This window comes from Mustela nigripes, chromosome 15 (genome assembly GCF_022355385.1).
Source record: "Mustela nigripes isolate SB6536 chromosome 15, MUSNIG.SB6536, whole genome shotgun sequence".
In the NCBI taxonomy this organism is placed as follows: Eukaryota; Metazoa; Chordata; class Mammalia; order Carnivora; family Mustelidae; genus Mustela; species Mustela nigripes.
This window is the reverse complement of record NC_081571.1, coordinates 83,721,702-83,742,851: the sequence shown is the minus strand read 5'-3', so window position 1 is coordinate 83,742,851 and position 21,150 is coordinate 83,721,702. Positions and strand designations below refer to the sequence as shown.

The window sequence follows — 21,150 nt, the reverse complement described above, 5'->3', positions numbered from 1 at the left end:
GGTCGGCTCACGCATTCTGGGTGTGTCTCTAACAGGAGCCAGGGGGTCACTGGCCACATCACCCCCCCAAGCAGTCTGCCCCACAGAAGCCCAGACGAGCAGCATGTGTGGGAATGTGCAGAGCACGCGCGTGTGTCTCTATGTAGCACGTGCGTCTGTAGGAGAGAGAGCCTCTGCCTGTTTGTGTGAAGGTGAGTGTACACTGTGCGTTGGGTGAGGCCCTGAGTGTGTAAGGTGTGTGTGGCTTGTGTGAACATGTCGAGAAGGGGAGGGAGGCAAGGGTGACTCCAGGCTCACAGCCCGGGGTTGGGCGCCGGGCCACTTCCAAGCGGCCTCTGCCAGCAAGATGGCCACAGGACCACTGCAACTTTCCGGTGCCCATCGGCTCTACCCACGGCCACGGCCTCTTCGGGCCTTTGGCAAACCTATTTTGGACACCCCCAGTGAACCCAACACTGTCTATACCCTGCAAAAGCCCGGTCTCCCCGGAACTCGCATCTCCACGTGCAGCACAGGCAGGATCTCCAGACGATGGCGGGGGCTTCCGGCTCCGCCTCAGCCACTGTGGCCCTTGTGGGAGAGGTTCTGGGCCCAGCGATGCAGGAAGAGGGAAACACAGAGACTTTCGAGAGTAGCCACAGGGTCCAGGCCCAAATCCTACATTCGGGGAGAAAAAGGAGTGTTCTAGGTCCCCTCCCTAAAGGCACCCACATTGAACCAGAGCCGCCTGCAGTCGGGGCATCTCACCGGCACCCCGCCCCCAGCCCCCAGCAGGACACCCGGTGGGGCCTCCTCTCCATTCATCTCGGGTTCTCCATGTGTCTACGAACACATGATTTGGTTGCACCCCTTCCAAATCCTACCCCCTCAGTCTGTCAGGAATCATTCACCTGGAGAGGCTTCCGGGCACCCCCGGGAGCCTCTGGACACCCAGGAAGACTTGACCCTGGGGCACCTTCAGCCTCCATGTCTGCCTCTCGCTCCGGGGCTGGGAATGGCCTGGAGCCTGTCTCTGTGTTGACTGCCTTCTGGGAAAGATGTCCATCCACGATGAGGAAGGGAGAGGACGACCCACACGGAATCCTGTGTAAAGAGGCAGAGGAAGGACAGGTTAACAGGTCAGTTGTCGGAGGAAGAAAGCCACCTTCGCGGGTGCCCAAGCCTCCCTGGTCCAGCCGGCCTCTGCGTCCTTGGAGCTGGCCTCGGGGAGGCTCAGGGATGTGGTGGGCCAGAGCAGCCAGCACAGGCCGCCCCTCCCGCCACACGGTTCAGGAAACACGAGGTCACCCTGGAAGGGGGAGTGGGGGCGCAAGGTGGCCGAGAGGGAGAAGGGTGGCCATATGGTCGTGGTGTGGAGGTAGCCTGCGACGCGCCGGGATGGTGAGTGGTTCGGAGCGTCGCCGTGGAGCAGCGATGTTGCCTTCCTGACCAGCTTGTTTGTTCTGGGCCAACAGCTCGAGTATGTGTTGTTGGGAGTTCGGTCTAGAGAGAAGCCTTAGGGGCTCTCACTGGCCTGTCCCGAGAGCAGGAGCTGGCGCCTGTGTTAGACGCTCGCCACCTGTTACGATGGCTGCTCTCGGGAATTTAAACTTGCAAGGCACACTCAGAAAAACGTGAAAACCTCGAAAACTCAGAGTTGCTTGAGTCAGACATCCGAGCTCCGGAGCCCAAGGACCGTTTTAAAGTTTTCCGATTCTCCAGAGAGAGGAACGTGTGGCTCATCGGTGGCTGTCCCTTGCCAAGCCTCTCCTCCCCTCCCGACAGGAGGGGTCTGCGGTTTGAAACTTGTCAGGGAGAAGAGAGACCTTCTCCGAGCAGGCTGCTAATGAATTCGGATTGTATGGTGCTCAAATGTGATGTTTGCGATGATGACATTAGTGTGGCAAGCGAGGGTCCAGGGCGACAAGTCTGCGCAGCTGCTCGCACTTGGAAACGCGCGGACAATGGGCGCCAGTGTTCCCGGCTCGGCCTCCCCGCCGCATCTGCATAGTCTGTTCTGCCTGATTGACCAGCGGCTCTGTCGCGGGGATCAGCATTGTTCGCAGATCACTCCAAGATGGCCGAGATGACAAGATTCAGGTGAGAGATGAAGCAGGCTGCCTCCCGAGGCCGCCACAAAAAGCCGCCCTGGGAAACTCCGCCCTGGGAAACTCCGCGGGGGCGGCCGCCAGCTCCCAGGGTGGATTTACTTGTTTGCCTTCGAGACCTCATCAAGCTGCTGGAGGGGAAACTGAAGACCACGGAGTGTAGCGGACCTCACAGTGCCCTGCTGGGGGGCAGTTTCGGGTCCTCCTTTCCGTAAAAATCCAGGACACTTATGGCACTTTATTTCAGTGTACGCCTTTGCTCTTAGAATTCTAAGAGTCTGCCAAAGGAAAACAAATAGTTTCCTTCCATGAGGCCCCAAACTGTCGCAAGAGAGACCGAGTTTCTCTTTTCCAAAAACACCATTTTGAAAAGTGGCCATGGCGCTCCGTTGGCTGGCGACTCTGAGCTGAAGGAAACAGAGTGGGTTTACTTCCAAGTCACCAGACACAGGGCAATCGGCCTCCTGAATCAGGCTCACACTCCAGTCACAGGCACTGAGACCTGCCGGCCTGGATTTCATGACACTGATGCATTGACTTCCGCTCCAAAGACAAAATCTTTGTCATGCAAGTGCCTTTCCCCCCAAGAGGCTTCAGCTCCATCCTCCCACCCCCGGCACAGGAGCAGGGTGGGGACTGCGGCCCTGGGACACGCTTTCACACCCCAGGTCCTCTCCTTGGGGGTTTCAATCACGGGAGTGCAAATATTGCCAATAATCTGCAGATTTGCGGATCCTGGAGGAGGGACCTACAGCGGAACAGGTGGCCGGGGCAGGAAGGGAGGGAGAACCTTTTCTGCAGAAAGTAAGGGGGCCGGCGGGCTTTCTCCCAATCAGGAGACTTGATTATGGCACCAACAGTTCCACTGCGTGGACCTGCAGGCCGCATCCTGGGGTCGGAGCTCCCAAGGGCCAGGCCCGGCTAGACCCCTGGCTGTGCCCAGCCTTGCAGCTTGCAGGACCTCCTCCTCCTCCTCCTCCACCTCCCCTTCCTCCTGCTCCTCCCTCCTCTCTCCCTCCCTCCTCCTCCTGCCCCCCTCCCCGCCCCCCCCCCCCCCCAGTAAAAGCAAGACCCACAGAAGGCGCTCTGCTGCACCCGTGGGCACCAACCCCCGGAATGCCGAGCTGCCGAGTTGTAGGCAGTAGCGGGGTTGGCCGGCACCCGCCCCGCCAGCGCGGGGGAGGCCTTTCCCTGTCCCCACCCGCGTTCGCTGCCGATCGCAGCAACGCTCATCTCGGGAATATAACGATTAATCCAGCCGCAGGTTCCCAGATAAGTGATTGTGATGGAGATTGTTGGCGAGAAAATAGACAATTATCCGCTGTTAGCTTTACATAAAGATCGCATTAACTCAAATTAGTTATCAGACAAAAGAGCTTCGGCGCGAGCGCCCTGCCCGGGCCCTGCCCGCGGGACCCCCGGGCGCAGCCAGGCCCAGCGCGCAGCGCAGGGCGCAGGGCGAGGGGGCGCGCACCAGGCGGACCTCCGCCCGGGCCCCACGCAGGGACGCTAGTACCGCGTGCGCCAGGGCCGGGACTCGCAGCCCCGCACCTGATGCGGTCTGGGGCGGCCCCCTGGGGACGTCCGGTGCCCGCGCCTCCCCCACCCCCTGCCTCGGCGCTGTCCTGGGCCCGCCCTGGGGCCCTGGTCCTTGAGAGCGAGCAGGGCACGTCCTTCGTTCTCCCAGAGAGGCCGGACCCTCCTCTCCACCGTGGAATCAGACTCACTGCAAAGGCCTCTTGATCTCTTCGAAGAGGCGACCCCGTGACCTGCCCCCTCCCCACCCCGCACTGTCCCTCCCACCGCACTGGCCAGGAGGACTGATGGGAAAGGGGGGATGGGAGAGAAAGGGCACAGAATGACCCTTGGAGCCAAGTGTCAGTGGCCTGGGGGACCGTCGGGGACCCACAGCGCCCGGCTGGGGCAGAGACCCTGCAGGGCAGTCTGGACGCTGGATGACCCGGCAGTGCGTCCTGTCCACACAGCCGGTTGCCTCCTGCGCACTTTGACACGGGCACATGGGAGCACAGGTGTTGCTGAGGCCGTGGGTGCAAAGGCAGCCCCCCTCTGCCCAGCGCCCCAGGCCAGCCCACGCCCGGCACGGACCCCAGTGGCACAGGCGAGCTGGCGCTCCCCCGAGGTCTGCCTCCGGGCCCCCAGGGTCCCTGGGCCCTGCTGAATAGGGCGGATAATGACCCCCGGTTCCCAAGGCAGGCTTTCTGCTGCCTGGTGAGCTTGGATTTGTGTGGTCCAAGCCCTTCCCAGCTTGCCCCATTCTGTCACCAGGATAAGGGGCTCCCTCGGCTCGTTTGCACCTGCGTCGCTTTTGGCTCCTTCAGGAATGCGCTGAAGCTTGTAATCAGCTTTGTGAAGCCATTGAGTGCACGGCTGAGCGAAACTTCCAAAGCTCGAGGAAAACTCGCCCGCTGAATAGGAGCCAGCATGGGGCTGCTCTCCAAGCCTCCGCGCTGCCAGATTCCAGCAGAGCCCCTCACAATCCCTCACAATCGCTCCGCGCGGGCTCCGCGCTTCCCCACACTGAGAAGAGTGAGAAAAGAAAAGCGACAATCCCAGTCACCGAGGTTAGCCGTTTGTTCCCAGATTAATGGCAAACGGCTCCTTCTCCCTGCCCTCCCCCCAGCTTAGCTCCCAGCCCAGGAAACAGGGCGGCACAGGGACCAGAGGCCAGTTTTTGGAGCACCCATCTGATTTCACATTTTCCGCTGAGCTTCCTCCAGCTCTGGTCCCCGGGAAACCCCCGCCTGGGCCCTGTTAGCCGCGGGGGCCCTGCACCTCGCTGGAGATGAAGGCGAAGCTCAGAGTCCCCTATGTCAGCCCTGCAAACTCTCCTAGCCCCCGCCCCCGAAAGGAAAACACAAGCTAGTCTGACTCCTTCTCAGGGGCCCCGCACCTCCTTGGGCAGGAGAAGGAAGATTCAGGCAAAGCGGAAGTTCCCGGCCATCTGCGGTGTGTTTGTGCTTTCTAGACACAGATGACTTCAGGACCTGAGGTGCTGGGTTGTCGCAGCCCCCGAAATGGCCTCCAGCCTGTGCTGACGGCCCTGGCTTGGTGGGTGGGGCCTTCCTGCCAGGCCCCGGTTCACTGTCCCTGCCCAGGTGCCTGGAGGAGAGGCCGGCCCAGGCTGGCTCTGGCTCTGAAACAGGAAAGTCTCGACAGCTGAGAGATGAGGCAGCTTGCAGAAGGCAAACGCATACTCGTCAGCTCAAGACAGAGCAGCACCTTCTACCAGTCAGGTGTCCAGGGCCGGGTTCTTTCCTAGCACCGTGCCCGGTGCCAAATGCTGTGCACTTGCCTTCCTGCCCTCAGAGCCCGGAGGCAGGCCTTCAGAAGTGTGGACTCGGTTTCCCGACCGTGGATCGGGTTCTTCCGTCAGTGAACCCGACCAGGCAGGACTTGGAGGGAAAAAAAGGAAGGCTGCTTAATGCTCTGCGTTCAAAACCGTTCACGGTTGCTGCGGATTTCTTTAGCTCCTGAATTTTTTCTCACCTTGAAGTGGGAGCCTGTCCTCTCCCGCAGCACGTCCTGTGGAAGGTTGATTTGGATTTGCATGCCTGCGCTCCGCCCTGCAGACGGGTTTCCCCTGCAGACCGGCTTCTGGCCCCCAAGCCTGGCTTCTGAGGGTGCATCCTCAGGCCGGGCTGTGGCTTGGTGCTAGAAATAGTACCTGGTGCGTGGAAGCCCTTCATGGGCCTCTTCCAATACCCAACAGATAGTGCAGCCCGGGGCAGGGGAGGAGAGGAGGGCTCCCTCTGTGGATGCCCCCCAGGGCAGTGGCCGTGGTCACACTGTTCTCTGGGACCTGGAATGGGCAGGAGTTCTTTTTTTTTTTAAGATTTTATTTATTTATCAGGGGGGGGGGGGAGAGAGCGAGCACAGGCAGATAGAATGGCAGGCAGAGGCAGAGGGAGAAGCAGGCTCCCTGCCGAGCAAGGAGCCCGATGTGGGACTCGATCCCATGACGCTGGGATCATGACCTGAGCTGAAGGCAGCTGCTTAACCAACTGAGCCACCCAGGCGTCCCAAGGGCAGGAGTTCTACTCATGCCCCTGGTCGTGCATCAGGAGCCGTAGGTGGGAAGTGTGTCTGGGTGCAGAGGGGCTGGTACCCCAGAAGCTCTAGGGACGGGCCCACAAGTCCTCGGGGGCACCGATTGTTATCAGCAGTAACAGGAAGCAAAGAAGCAAAGGCTTGGTCCTGTCCTGTAGCGCATCAGACGGCGCTGCTTGACAGGAAGAGATGCTCCAGCTCTGGACCCCACCGGGGCACAGCGAGAGGAGCTGGGGGCTCAAAGTGGAGTCAAACATCTCTCCGTGCCAAGGCTCTGTATGTTCATTCCTGGGTGGCGAACCTGCTTGAAACACCCCAAATCCATACCACCCATTTTGGCATTTTAAGTTTTTTTGTTTGTTTGTTTTTGTTTTTGTTTTTTTTATTGTCAAGTTTGATGTGTTGTTTTCAGCAGGGGTTTCTCCTTCTAACCATTCTCGGTAACAAGTCAGGGGGATATGCGGTAATTCAGAAATTAGTGAAATTTTACTCTTGGTGGGGGCGTTGGATTAAGAGGCTGGGAGAGTGTGAAACAAGTCCGCGTGTAATTGTATGATAAGGCTCTCACGAGGAATTTATTGGCCAAGTTGCTATTTCTATTCCTTCCTAATCTCGTTTAGCACATTCATTCTCTGCAATCTGTCTCCATAATCTTCTGTGGCAGAACGGCAGCCAATGGAAGCCCGCGTGTTTGGAGAGAAGAGAAAATATGCAGAAGCATGATAAACTGACGCTAATTATCCATATTTAGGACACCGAGTGCAGAAGATCAAGGTTTACAAATAACAAACCAGAGCCAATGGTGATGGCTTCCTCGTGTGGAATATGTTGGAGGGGCCAGATAAGGCTTTCCCGGGCAAGAGAGATTTATTGGTCAAAGCGCTCACCTTCCACTTTTCCACTTTTCCATAGCAGTAAATTATTTAGGCCAAATTCACCAGAACATCACTCTTTCATTTGGCCGGGTGCCATGGCTTGCTCTTTGTGTCCTTTGAATGCAAATCCTTGTAGAGTAACCTGGGTCCGTAAGGGACGGATAATTGAGGGAAAAGGTAATTCCCTGTAAACGGTGCCTAGAGGACGGTGAGGTGATGCCACCAGCGGAACAGGATGAGGTATGGAGCAGAGGGACCGACCATGGGGCAGCGGCGGCCTCAGTCGTGGACCAGCCCTCTGCTGGAGAAGACGGGGACAGAGAGTCACCGACCGTGTGCGCACGGGGGGCTGCTCCCCTCCAGCCAGTCAGCTGTGCCAAGAAGCGGTGTGGGAGCATTGCGCCAACACGTCTGTTCTCCTGTATGGAACCCCGATCATTTAAAAATCTAAAGATCTCAACTTGTTCTTTCTGTCCTCTCTACTGTCCTCACACCACCTCCAACTGACCTAACATTTTCAAATTGGTTCCCAGTCCTCTGCAAGACTTCTGGCTCTGAGGAGAGATGTGGCAGGAACGCAGGCTGGAAATACCGTGTGGCACGGACGCAGGGTCAGCGGCGCAGACTTTTCTGTATTACAATAATTGCCTTGTCAGGTTTCCAGAAAACAAGCCCAAATATAGCCCAAAGTTCTGCTGCACATTTGCACGCTCATCTTGAGATTTAAAATATTAATTAAATCCCATCCAGTGGTACTAACTGGGTGATTTTTTTGTTTTGAGTCATCATCACGCTCGGTACCAGTTGGGACACCGATCTCCTTGCTTCATCCTTTGACCGTTTTCCAAAGTCTTCCTTTGTGAATTTTCTGGTCTGTGCTGGGCAAGGCAAGAGGAGCCCTTGCCAAATCCCCAGGGTGATCCAGTGGGAGCCCCTTAAAAATACAGGACTTCCTAGAATAAAAAGAGCCATGCTGAAGTTTGGGGACATGATTTACAATTCCTACATAACGAGGTATCGGGACAGAACAGGTGACCTCTGACACACAATCTCTCCTCGCCGTAAACCACACGGACAAGAGATTATCCACAGGTTAGCACGCACGCACACCCGCTTTCTTCAACACACGTAAGATGCCGGTCGGCCGGGGACCCATCTTTACTTTGGGCGTCTCTGAACCGAGGCAATAGCTTGACGAGTTTGTCACACTCTGCTGCAGCATGTTCAGAATTACCCGCTGTTCTGCAGACATGAACTTCGCTGAAACTCAACCGATGGGCTAACATAACGTGTGATTGTGCAAGCAACGCGCAGTCTCTAAGTTAAGAACGTGGGATTGAGATAATTATCCATTCGCTTCACCCCCCGGACAGAAAAACACTCCTTCATCAGTGATAATAGAATAGTTGAGGCTAAAGACACAGGTTGCTGGTATTTGTAGACTTACATAAGCTGCGGGAAGAACCCGCTTCTGTAATGTGTCTGCTGCACCCGAGTCAGTGTGTCACTCCACACACACGTGTGTTTGGTGAAGGCCACGGTGAAGAGACTCGTCTCAGCGTGCTGTGTTGGTTGGGTTTGGCTTTGGTGCTCCAGACGGGGGTGTCGACCTGAGTGATGTGGGTCCCAGACTCAGCTCTTCTCCCCGTGGTGCAGGACGGCGACCTGCGTGCTCTGAGTAGTGTCCAGACTCTCCCCGCAGATGCCCTCGTGTCCCCAAGCCCCTTCTCCCCTCACCGACTGCCGCCAGGCTGAGGAAACCAGCGGCTGTTGTGAGAACAGGACCCCGCTCAGAGGAGAGCAGCAATTCTTTTAAATGAACACGATAAACTACCTACCAAAGTGAATTTTTAAATTTTAACTTCTGTCTAAGACTAACTTGAGTGTGCGGGTGTTCAAGCAGCCGCGAGTCGCGCACTGGATGGGGACAAACTTCACCCCGACCAGAAGCGTTATCCTGAAGGACGTGGGAAAGCCACGCAACCGACAGACCACAGATTCCAACTGTGGCTGCTGCCACGTCCTCCCGGGCCGTGCGTTGGCGTTCCCATGCCTCCTTTGCAGAACCTTCCTCCCTCCGCGTCAGCCGACATCACACGTTTATTCAGTGCACGTAAGTCCCAGCAGGAGTCTCTGACACAGATACCTCCTTCCCGCTGAACCTTCAAACCACACCGAGGGTGTCGTGCTCCGCCTTCCTGGGGCACTTCATGACGGCGTCAGAGTGCCTCAAGGTGTCTGCGGGCTGCAGTGCGGTCCCTGGGCACTAGCCATGGAGGAATCTGAGAGAGGCAGGGGACCGCAGTCATCGTTCGCCCGGGCGCTGGTTAGCAAGATGAGTAGAGATACCGTACATGCGCTTGGCGTGTCGAGACATCCTTTCAGCTCCGATGACTTCCAACAGCTTCTAAGTAAGACAAATAAACAGAATAATGGTGGGATTTGTTTGGAATTATTCATTATGAGGCTACCCAAGGCACGACATTTCCAATCACGTCTTAATTCTCTTCTTCAGAGCAGAAACGGTTTTCATATCTTGACACGTTCGCCGCCCTGGGCCTGAGGCGGTTGGTTCTCTCCCTGGCTCGTTCTGTGGCTGCGAATGCCGACACCGTGCTGTGGGGTCTTGCCGACCACGCACGCTTGGCTCCCGCTTCTGCCCATTACAAGTGAAATAAACCCCCGGGCCGACTGCCCCAGATCCTGATCTGTGAGCTGATGTGTTAAATGAGCCTGTTGCTCTAAAGGTTATAAATGACAAGGTTTTTACTATTACAAGTAATTTATAGCTATTTCCTGTTTGACGTGACAGATCCTCCTGGAGAAGTCCAAATTTGTCTGCTTGACATACATTTATTTTAACATTCTCTCTTTCTCCAAATTCTAGAACGGATTAACTACTGTTTTCCCGGGTGTCAATTTGCACCTGTGGGGTCTACCTCTCGAGGCTTCGATGGGTCCCCTGGCCTCAACTCCAGATGGCTGCCTGCATTTCAGCTCCTAATGTGGATCATTACTGCATATTTACTGTAATTTATAAAAATCACAGGAAATGACATTTTTATTAGTCACTGACTCCACCACCACCGACTGCAGTGGATGTTATGCATACAGATCCTGGATCGGAAGCTCTTCCCGGTCGTTCGTTCTGTGAGATGATCCTGCTTGCTCAGCGGGTGAGGTCAGGAGGAGCTCCGCTCCCAGCTCGCTCCTGACCGCCTGGACCTTCCCGTGCGAGGCCGGGAATGAGGGTCGGGGAGATGCCCTGCCAGGCTGAGAGAAAGCCGCAGAAGTGTGCGGGTCTCGGCAGGGCGGGCAGCACGGAGCCCGAGCCCGGAGGTCGGCGGCAGCCCCCGGAGACAGTGACATGCGCGGGGTGGCCGCGGCCACTGTGGGGCCCGTCAGTGATCCTGCACCGGCCGCTGTGGCAACCGGCTGCAGACAAGACCTGGGAGCACTCAGAGCCTGGCTCCCCAGGTCCCTGCTGCACGCCCGCGGGGACGGCCTTGCTGATCTCAGAGGGCGCGCAGGGACGGGGCCTCACAGTCTGAGAGGACATTCTGCAGCTGGACCACGGGCAGAGGACGCAGGACTCGCTGCCCGCCCGGATATCGGGGTCTTGGTGTTCGTGCGTTCGAGGGACAGCAGAGGACAGGCCGGGAGCAGGGGCAGGACCCGGCGCGGGGAGCCTGGGGGCCGCACGCGCTGCAAGATGGGTCGTCCCGGCACGGCCGCCGCGAACACGGACGAGCGTCCGGTCCTTTCGGGCCGGGGGACTCCCGACTGCAGAGGCAGAAGCCGCCGCCGGAATGATGTGGCCCGCGAGGAGGAGGACGGACGGCGGCGCTGGGCCCGGCTCGCGGCCTTCCGCGGGGAGATGTGCGGCCCCGCCGGAAGGTCAGGGCAGGAGAGGCCCCGACACCCGCAGGACCCGGTGGCCGAGTGGGTGGGAGTCCCCAAGGGCCCCCGCGGTCCTGCCCGCGGAAACGAGGCGGCCAGCTCGGCCGGAGAGCCCCGGGGCACGGGCGGAGCAGCGCGCGGCGCGGGACGAGGAGGGCGGCGGGAGCGCCGCGAGGGCAGGGCCGGGAGGAGCCCGGAGCACCGGCCGGAAGCCGCGGAGAAGAGCCGCCGGGACGACCGGAGCCGCGCCCCTGGGGAGGAAGCGCCTTCGTGGCGAACACTGGGGGGCGGGGGGGGCAGAGCTGCTCGCGCTCCCGGACGCCGCGGGCTGACCCCGGGCCACAGGAGCGCGGGCCGCGGCGTCGGTGCTGCTGGTGCTCCGGGGACCAGCCGCCGGGCAGGGAAGCCGCGTCTGCGCTCGGACCCCCGGGACCCCACCGTCCCCCGCGGCCCGGCAGTCGCCTTCGGCAGGACCTGCGCAGCGTGAGCAGGGACAGCTGGGGACAGCCGGGGGACAGCCGGGGGGACAGCCGGGGACAGCCGGGGGACAGCCGGGGGGACAGCCGGGGACAGCCGGAAGACAGCGGGGGGACAGCCAGGGGACAGCCGGGGACAGCCGGAGACAGCCGGGGGGACAGTCGGGGACAGCCGGGGACGCCGACTGCGCAGCCGCCGAGCAGGCGCGGAGAGTCGCCGGCGAGCCGCTGAGGAGGCCAGCTCGAGGGACGCCGGCGCCGGGCGTCCGTGGGTGCCCGTGGCCAGCGGCGCCGGCGAGGCCCCAGCGGACGCACGCGAGCGAGTCTGGGCGGAAGCGCCGGGCAGCCACGTGGACGACCGTGGGCGAGTCCCGGACGCCCCTGACGCGGCTCACGCGGGGCCAGCGCGGACACCGGCGGGCGCGGCGGGCGAGTCCGGACACGCAGGAAGAAGGCGGCGGGGCGGGGCGGGCGGAAACGGGGTCCCGGGCTCGGGCCGCTGACGGTCCAAGCACCGATGTGCCCGCGGCGCAAGGACGGGCGGAGCCGCCGCGCGGGCGCTTTCACCGCACGGCGGGGTCGGCGGTCGGGTCGGGCCGGACGCGCGGGGTGGCGAGTCCCGGCGGGCCGCAGGGTCCGGACGCGAGCAGCCCCGCGGACGTGCGGGGCGGGGCGGGCGGAGCCGTGCAGTGGGCGGAGCCCGGCCCGCGGAAGCCCATTTCCGCTTCCGGCTGAGCGTCCCGCTCCTTCCGGAGGCCGGAAGCCGGAAGTGCGCAGGAGGCGGCGGGGGGCGCAGGGGCGAAGGCTGCGGAGACGGAGCGGACGCCCGGAGGGACGCAGAGCGCGCGGCGGGGCAGCGGGACCGCTGTCGGGGCGCCCGCCGCGCCTCCTGCCGCGCCCGGAGCCGCAGACGCCCTGGACCGGCCGCGCGTGCGGAAGGTTCCGGCCTGCAGGGCCTCGCCGCGCACCGGCCCCGTCCTGCGTCGGCGGCGCCTCCCCGGCTCTCGGACCGATGCGGCGGCTTCGGGGCCTTGGCGTTGTGCGGGGAAGAGCGGACCGCACGGACGCGACACTTAGCCTCGGTTTGTGCAGCTGGTCAGCGGCGCGGGCCCTGCCCTGCCTGCACGCCAGCCGCTCCTGCGAGGGTCCCCGCGGGCTTCCACGTGCCGCGCGGGCCGGCCGAGGGGAAGCCGGGCCGGGGACGGGGCGGGGGACGTGGCCGGGGACGGGGAGGGGGACGTGGCCGGGGACGGGCCGGGGGACGGGGCCGGGGCCGGGGCGGGGAACGGGGAGGGGGACGTGGCCGGGGACGGGCCGGGGGACGTGGCCGGGGACGGGCCGGGGGACGGGCCGGGGGACGGGGCCGGAGGACGCGGGCGGCGCCCACAGGCCCCGTGGAAGAGCCGGAGCCCAGCCCCGAGTCTCTCCTTGGTCTGCGGGACGAGCTCGAGCCGCTCCGGACGTCGCCGCAGCCGGGGCAGCCGCTGACCCCTTCGCAGGGTCGCGCTTCGGCCTGTGCGCCGTGGGCGGCGTGAAAGGACCCGCGCGGCCGTGTGGACACTGCAGGGACCAAGGGAAAGAGTCCGGAACGTGCGCTCTGACTTCTCCGCTCGCTCTGGCCCCGGGCGAGCCAACGGCTCCCGGAGACCCGCTGTCCTCGGGGACACCGTGAGCCGGGATGGGCCGCAAGCCCGGCAGCCCGAAGCCCCGACGCATCTGAACCCGCGACATGAGTGGCTGCGGGCGCGGAGAACCGGGACGCATCTCGCCGCTGCTTCTGCCCAACAGCTGGCGGCGTCGAGCCCCGAGACCCACATTCAGTCGGGGAGACCGAGCCAAGCGGGGCGGGGTGACCGCGCTTCGGAGGCAGCCGCGTCCCGGACCGCTGGACACTGCAGGGCAAACGGCCTGCGGGACATCCCGGAGTCACCGCGGGATCAGGCCGCCCTGCCAAGGACTCGGGGGTGTAGTTGGAGGACGGCTGTGTGGGGGTCGCTTGTCCGGTCTGCTTGTGTGCGTGTTGAGTTCCTCAGGGAGAAAATTAAAACTGCTGCTTAAGATGATCAAGGAAACAACCCATATTCTGAAATGCAAATATCAAAATATGTTTTAAAAATATTTCCTAAGATGGTAATAATTTCCCTCCGTACTGCGCTCAGTAAATAGGTCTGTGGCAGTTCTGAAAACCACCGCAATGTCAAAGTGGCGGGGAGAAGAACGCCGTAGTAGGAGATGAAAATACCGATTATTTCCGTGGGTGACAACACCACAGGAAATGCTCATCCCCCCGTGGTTTGCCGACTACATTCGTAACAGAAGAAAATGCTAAATTTCACTTGGGCGTTCATAAACATAAAGGGGATGTTTTCTCCGTGCAAGCACGGTGAGTCATTCTGAACTCTGCGCGGAGTCCTTCGTCCCAGGTTGACAGCCCCCGGCAGAAAGGCACAGAAGACTCTGCCGTGAACACACTCCTTTCCCCGGGGCGAGAGCCATCCCGAATGGCAGAGGGGATCCGAAGGGACTGAAAATCGTGGTTCTTATCCGCTAGAGGCACTCGCGAAACTGTCTCTGCTCTGCTCTCCTCCCTTCGGAGACCAAGGCACCCTGGCTCCAGAGTCAGGCTGGAAGCTCGGCATTGCTTCTTCGCTGGCCTGATAGAAGTGACCTCAATAGCGTCCCACCTTCACTGTGCCACGGAAGAACCACTTGCAGCCACACAGAACCATACAATCTCAAATGTTTAAATAACAAAAAAATTTAAGGCAACTCCTTTGTCTTCCAGGTGGGAGGAGCGATGCTCAAAGGACGGTCCTACACCTGCCACGTGCTCGGTGCCCTCTGCCTCTTGCTCATTGTGTCACAGGTCCGGTAGTTCTCTGTGAGTGGTTTCAACTTAAAGTACTTTCATGCACTAAGAAAATAACACATGTAAGTTGAAGGACAAAAGCGATGCTGTCATTACGTTCACAGATGAGCGCGAGAGGCATGTGTGCCTGCTGCTGGAACCAGAGCTGGCTGCCGCCTCCCCATCATGTTCCATGTTGATTTTTGTGTTTTAAGCACCAACCAACCAGGCTGGAAAGACCACACAGAACACACGGAGCTCTCAGCTAATATCCCAGGAGAACAGGGCTCTGAACAGGGCGACTCAAGCCCTAGAGGGAAGACTCCTTGGGATGTGTCCTAACAAAGCTTAGGAACAAGCCTTCACAGATTGAGCTGATCCACAAGTGAATTAACTGCTTCAGAATTAAGTCCTATACTCTAAAGACAATAAAATTGGGACATAAAACACTGTAGCAACCACTATGCCCAGGATACAGTACGAAATTTCTAGACACGTAAAGAAGAAAAAAAATAAAGTGAGGAAAACGTAAGTAGGAAAGTCAGTTAAAAGGAACAGACCTGAAATGACGGAAATGTCAGACTTTATATTTATTCTTTTAAGCAGGCTTCATACTCATCGCAGAGCCCAACATGGGGCTTGAACTCCTGGCACTGAGATCGAGACCTGAAGTGAGATCAAGAGCTGGACGCTTAGCTGACTGAGCCACCCAGGCACCCCAGAAATGACAGACTTTAATACACCTATTATAAATACATTGATGTTTTTAAATGAAGGGATGGATGTCTTGTGGGAATAGATGGAAAAATCAGCAGAGAAGTAGAAATGATCAGAAAAGAACACATGGAAATTCTGGAACTGAAACATACAATCTGAAATATTTCCAATAGAAACTAAAAATCAACCATAACAACAACAATAGGAGATCAATAACACTGGAAGCTGATTCTTAGAAAAGATAAGTAAAATTGACAAATCTTTAGATAGACTCATCCAAAAAAAAAAAAAAAAGAGAGAGAGAGAGAGGGAGGAGGGGATGCCTGGATGCCTTAGTCAGTTAAGTGCACAGAGCCTGGTTAAGATTCTCTCTCTCCCTCTCCCTTTCACTCTTTAAAAAAAAATAAGTAAAGAGAGGGGACTCACGTACATAAAAGTCAGAAATGAAAGAGGAGAAATAACACCTGACAGCAAAGAAATTCAGAAACTACCAGAGGACATGATGAGCAATTGTACACCGACAAGTTAGACAACCTAGAAAAAAAATGGATAAATTCCTAGAAACTTATAACTTCCCAGAGTTAGGAGGAAATGCAAAATTTTCATGGATTGATTACCGACAATGAAATTAATCAATTAAAAAAAACCAAAAACCTCCCAACAAACAAAAAACAACAAAGATGGCTTCAAGGGCAAATTCTAAGAAACATTTAAGAAGAATTAGTACCTATTCTTTTCAGACTTTTCCACAAAATAAAAGAGGAAGAAAAACTTCCAAATTCATTCAATGAGACCAGCACTACCTTGATATCAAAACCTGATAAAGACTTCACTAAGAGGAAAAAAAAAAAAAAAAAAAAGACTTCACTAAGAGAGAGAATGGCAGGGGCACCTGTGTGGCTCGGCCGGTGGAGCGTGGGACTCCTGATCCTGTGTTATGTGTTGACACTTTGAGTGTAAAGATCACTTACAAATAAAATCCTTAAAAAAAAAAAAACTATAGAACATACCTCTGATGTACATAGGTGAAAAAATTCCTAACAGAATACCAGCACACCAAATCCAAGAATTCCTTAAAAAAATCCTTTACCACAATGAAGTGGTATTTACTCTGGTATGCAAGGGTAGTTCAGAATTCACAAAACAATCCGTGTGATACATGGCATCAACAAGAGAAAGGATAAGAACCATATAACCATTTCAATAGATGCAGAAAAAACATTTGACAAAGTACAACATCCATTCATGATAAAAACCTTCAACAGAGTAGGTTTAGAGGGAACATACCTCAGTATAATAAAGGATATACATGAAAAACCCACAGCCAACATCATACTTAATGGAGAAAAACTGAGAATTCTCCCCCCTAAGGTCAGGAACAAGGCAGGGATGTCCACTCTCACCACTTCTATCCAACTCAGGACTGGAAGTCCCAGCCTCAGCAATAGGACAAGAAAAAGAAACAACAGGCTTCCAAATTGTTCAGAAATTTGCAGATGACATGATGCTATATATGGAAAATACTAGAGACTCCACCAAAAAAAACTACTAAAACTGATAAATGAACTCAGGGCATAAGATACAAAAGCAATGTATGGAAACCTGGTGCATTTCTCTACACTAATAATGAAGCCCCAGAAAGAGAAATTAAGAGAGCAACCTTATCTATAATTGCACCAAAAATAATAAAATTCCTAGGAATAAACCTAACCAAAGAGATGAAAGACCTGCCCTCTGAAAACTATAAAACATTTAAAAAACTCAAGATGAAACAAAGAAATATAAAGAAATTCTATGCTCATGGGTTGGAAGGACAACTATTATTAAAATGTCCATACTAAAAAAATAAATAAAAAAATAAAATGTCCATACTACCAAAAGCAATCTACAGATTTAATGGAATCCCTATCAAAATACCAACAGAACTAAATACCAAATATCAAAATACAAACAGAAGAAAATACCAATTTCACAGAACTAGAACAAATGATCCTACAGTCTGTATGAAACCACAAAAGACCCTAAATAGCCAAAGCAATCCTGAAAAGGAAAAGCAAACCGGAGGCATCACAGTTCCAGACTTCCAGCTCTATGACAAAGCTGTGGTCATCCAAACAGTGTGGTGCTGGCACAACAATAGATACATAGATCAATGGAACAGAAGAGAAAATCCAGAAATAAACCCACAAGTATAAGGTCAGTTAATCTTTGATGAAGCAGGAAAGAATGTACAATGGGAAAAGGACAGTCGCTTCAAGAAATGGCATTGGGAAAACTGGACAGCAACATGCAGTAGAAGGAAACTGGGTCACTGTCTTTCACTGTGCCAGAAATAAACTCAAAGTGGATTAAGGACCTAAATGTAAAACTTGAAACCATGAAAATGCTAGAAGAGAGCTCAGGCAGCAGCTGCTCTGACATCAGTCACAACAACATCTTTCTAGATATGCCTCCTGAGGCAAAGGAAATGAAAGCAAAAGTAAACTATGGCAAAAGTAAACTATGGGGACTTCATCGAGATTATAAGCTTCTGCACAGTGAAGGAAACAATCAACAAAACTAAAAGACAGCCTACTGAATTGGGAGAAGGTATTTGTAAATGACATATCTGATAAAGGGTTAATATCCAAAATATAAGAAGTACTTGTACAGCTTGAGTCACCTGGCTGGGTTGGTTGGTAAAGCACGTGACTCTTGACCTTGGGTCATGAGTTTAAGCCCATGTTGGGCATACAGTTTTCTTAAAAAAAGAGAGAAAGACAGACATAAAGAAAGAAAGAAAGAACTGTTACAATGTAACACCAAAAAAACAAACAGTCTAATTAAAAATGGGCAGAAGACATGAACAGACAGTTCTCCAAGAAGACATACAGATCACCAACAGACATGAGAAAAGATGCTCAACATCACTTATCATCAGGGAAATGCAAATCAAATTCCCAATGAGATATTATCTCACACCTGTCAGAATGGCTAAAATAAAAAACTCAAGGAATAATCCATATTGGTGAAGGTGTCCTCTTGCTCTGTTGGTGGGATGCAAATGGGTGCAGCCACAATAGAAAACAGTGTGGAGTTCCTCAAAGAATTAAAAATAGAGCTACCATATGCTCCAGTAAGCCCACTATTTACCTAAAGAATACAGAAACACTAATTTGAAAGGACACATGCACCCTTATGTTTATGGCAACATTATCAATAGCCAAATTGTGGAAGCAGTCCAAGTAACTATCATCCATCTATATGTCTATCCATCCATCTATCCATCTTTCTTTCTTTCCTTTTCTTTCTTTCTATCTATCTATCTATCTATCTATCTATCTATCTATCCATCCATGCATCCATCGATGTATCTATAATGTGTATTATTCCACCATAAAAAGGAATGAAGTCTTACTATGATTGCACTCACAAGTGGGATTTTTTAAAGAATTTATTTATTTATTTGAGAGCAAGATCACATGTGCAAGAGCAGGGGGAGGGACAGAGGGAGAGGGAGAGAGAGAATCCCTAGGCATACTCCATCCATCCTGAGTGCAGAGCCTGATGCAGGGCTCAATCTCATGACCCTCAGATCATGACCTGAGATGAAACCAAGAGTTCGAGGCTTACCTGACTGAGCCACCCAGGCACACCTCACTCATATGTGGAATTTAAGACACAAACAAATGAGCAAAGGGGGAAAAAAGAGAGAGAGAGGCAAATCAAGAAACAGACTTAACTATAGAGAATAGGCTGATGGTTACCAGAGGGGTAGAGGGTAGGGGAAATAGGGAATGGGAATGAGAAGTGCGCGTGTGATGAGCACAGAGGGATATACAGAACTGGAATCACTACACTGTACACCCAAAACTAGTATAACACTGTGTTAACTATACTTGACTTTTAAAACATGGTAATAGGGGTGCCTGGGTGGCTCAGTGGGTTAAAGCCTCTGCCTTCAATTCAGGTCGTGATCTCAGGGTCCTGGGATCCAGCCCCACATCAGGCTCTCTGCTTGGCTGGAAGCCTGCTTCCCCCTCTCTCTGCCTGCCTCTCTGCCTACTTGTGATCGTTGTCTGTCAAATAAATAAATAAAATCTTTTAGAGAAACATGGTAATAAAATGAAACAAAATATTTCCATTCATCTGTAAACTTTGCAATAATAATTTCTGTCTTGTCCATACATGTAATGTACTATACGAAATACACCGTCTCCATAAGTAAAATGTGTTGTAAGACCAGTAGCACTAAGCTTTACTCCGGAAGACTTCGTGAACACATGCAGGTGAGCTCAGAGTGAACCGGGCACCATGGGACACCACTCCTAAAGACAGCACTGTTCAATGGGACTTTCCATGATGACGACAATGATCAGGATCTGCTCTGTCCCATGCAGTAGCCACTAGCCTCACACAGCTCTTCAAAGGTATTTTAATTAAAAACTCAGTCTCTTGGTCACAATAGTCACATTTTAAGTGATCATAGCATATGGCTGTGCATGCACGAAGGTCTTAAGGAAGATGTTTATAGCCTTAAAGGCAATTTTGTTAAAATTGAATGCTTTGTGTGTTGAAAGAATTAATTCAACTTTCAAAGGTTAGAATAAGTCAATAACTCCATGAAGAATAGTTTATGCCCTGGGGAAATCAAGCGGGACATTTTTTCTCATTTTATTAGCCAATGTGTTAACAGAGAAGTGAAGGCCTGATCTGAACACGGTGGTTTTCAAACTTCCATAAGCAAAGCAGTCACTTGGAGAGTTTGCTGCCAGTGAAGATTTCTGAGACCTATCCATGCTCACATTAAGGTGTGTCTAATCTGGGTGTCTTCCCGGATGGGAGTCAGGAATCCAGCTTCTTAGGAAGCATCTCAGGTAATTCTGGTATATGATTACCCCTTAAGAAATGCTAAGAAAAAGCACACAAACATCCAAACCAAATATTAACACCTCAATCAGTATGGTTTTCTGTGCGCGATGTGGGCAATTATTAAATTTTTGCTTTTGTTACTTATGTTATTATTCATCAGCTAAGCTCTTCTTAAATGTAGAACAATATTCTTTTCCCATTTTTACTTTGTTCTATTCGAAGTAAATGACATTTTCTAGGTGATTCAAAATATTCTTTTTTTGTACATTAAAGCCTTGGATGCACCAGGTGCTGTTCATTCATTGAGTGAGTGACTCTAGACGATGGGTGTGCCGTCTCTGAAAACACCTGCCCTGCACACGCTAATAAGTTAACGACGTGAGAACGGAGATACTGGTTCCCAACTGAGTACTTTCCCTTTTTACGTCAGCAGAATGCATTTCACAAGTAAACTCATCATTAGAGAGTTCTGGATCATTAGTCCCTTTCTCTTTGTAAATAAATTATAATAAAAATTTTACTCACGGACTCACTAAAACATGTGTTCTCTCTGGTTGGTGACTGGAAATCCTCTCACATGGTAATGCAGACTTGGCTTTCAGAATTCGCTTTATGAACCAAAAGAGAAGTGGGAGGGAGAAGGAATAGGAGCGTAAAATTGTGAAAATCAGAGGATGATACAGAAGACGTGGCCTCGGCTAATAGGAATTCCAGAAAGAGAGAACAGAGAAAAATAGAGGAAGGAAACTTCAAAGAAATAATTGATGTAATTTCACGGAATTGAAGAATCTGACTTAGAAGATCGAAAAGATCCAAATATCCAGTATAATTAATGAAAAATAAAACTGACATAAAGCAAGTGATCATGCAATTTCAAAAATCAGGAATAAAGAGAGGGGATAAAAAAATACCCAGAATAATTTACATAGAAAAACCAAAAAACAAGCACACAAAATAAAAACAAGTCAAATATAAATAAAATATAAACAAGTCAAAATAAATATAATAAAATATAAATATTTCATAAATACTTATAAAAATCTATTGAAATTATAAAAATACAAATCTATCAAATTTATAAAAATTTATCAAAATAAAAAACAAACAAGTCAAAAATAAAATAAAACAAGTCAAACCCAACACAGTGGATTGTCTTCAACTGATGTGATCTTTAATGGTGAAAGAGTGAAAGCTTTCTCCCTAAGGTCAAGAGTAGGACAGGAATATTGCTCTGACCACCTCTCTTTGACATTTTATTGGAGTTTTTTCTAGCCAGTGCAATAAGGTAAGAAAAAGGTTAAAAAGGTAAAAAACAAAAATGTCTTTAT

General features: G+C 53.2%; 1 long non-coding RNA gene across 1 annotated transcript in view; it reads right to left on the bottom strand.

Moving 5' to 3' along the window:
* Positions 1–575: 575 nt before the first annotated feature.
* LOC132002588 (uncharacterized) overlaps positions 576–21,150 on the bottom strand; it is a 183,892-nt gene continuing 163,317 nt past the window's right edge. The window contains exons 2-3 of the long non-coding RNA XR_009399954.1: positions 891–1,083; positions 576–657 (exon numbers count right to left, since the gene is read on the bottom strand). This is a non-coding gene — a long non-coding RNA (uncharacterized LOC132002588). The remainder of the gene's footprint in view (positions 658–890; positions 1,084–21,150) is intronic.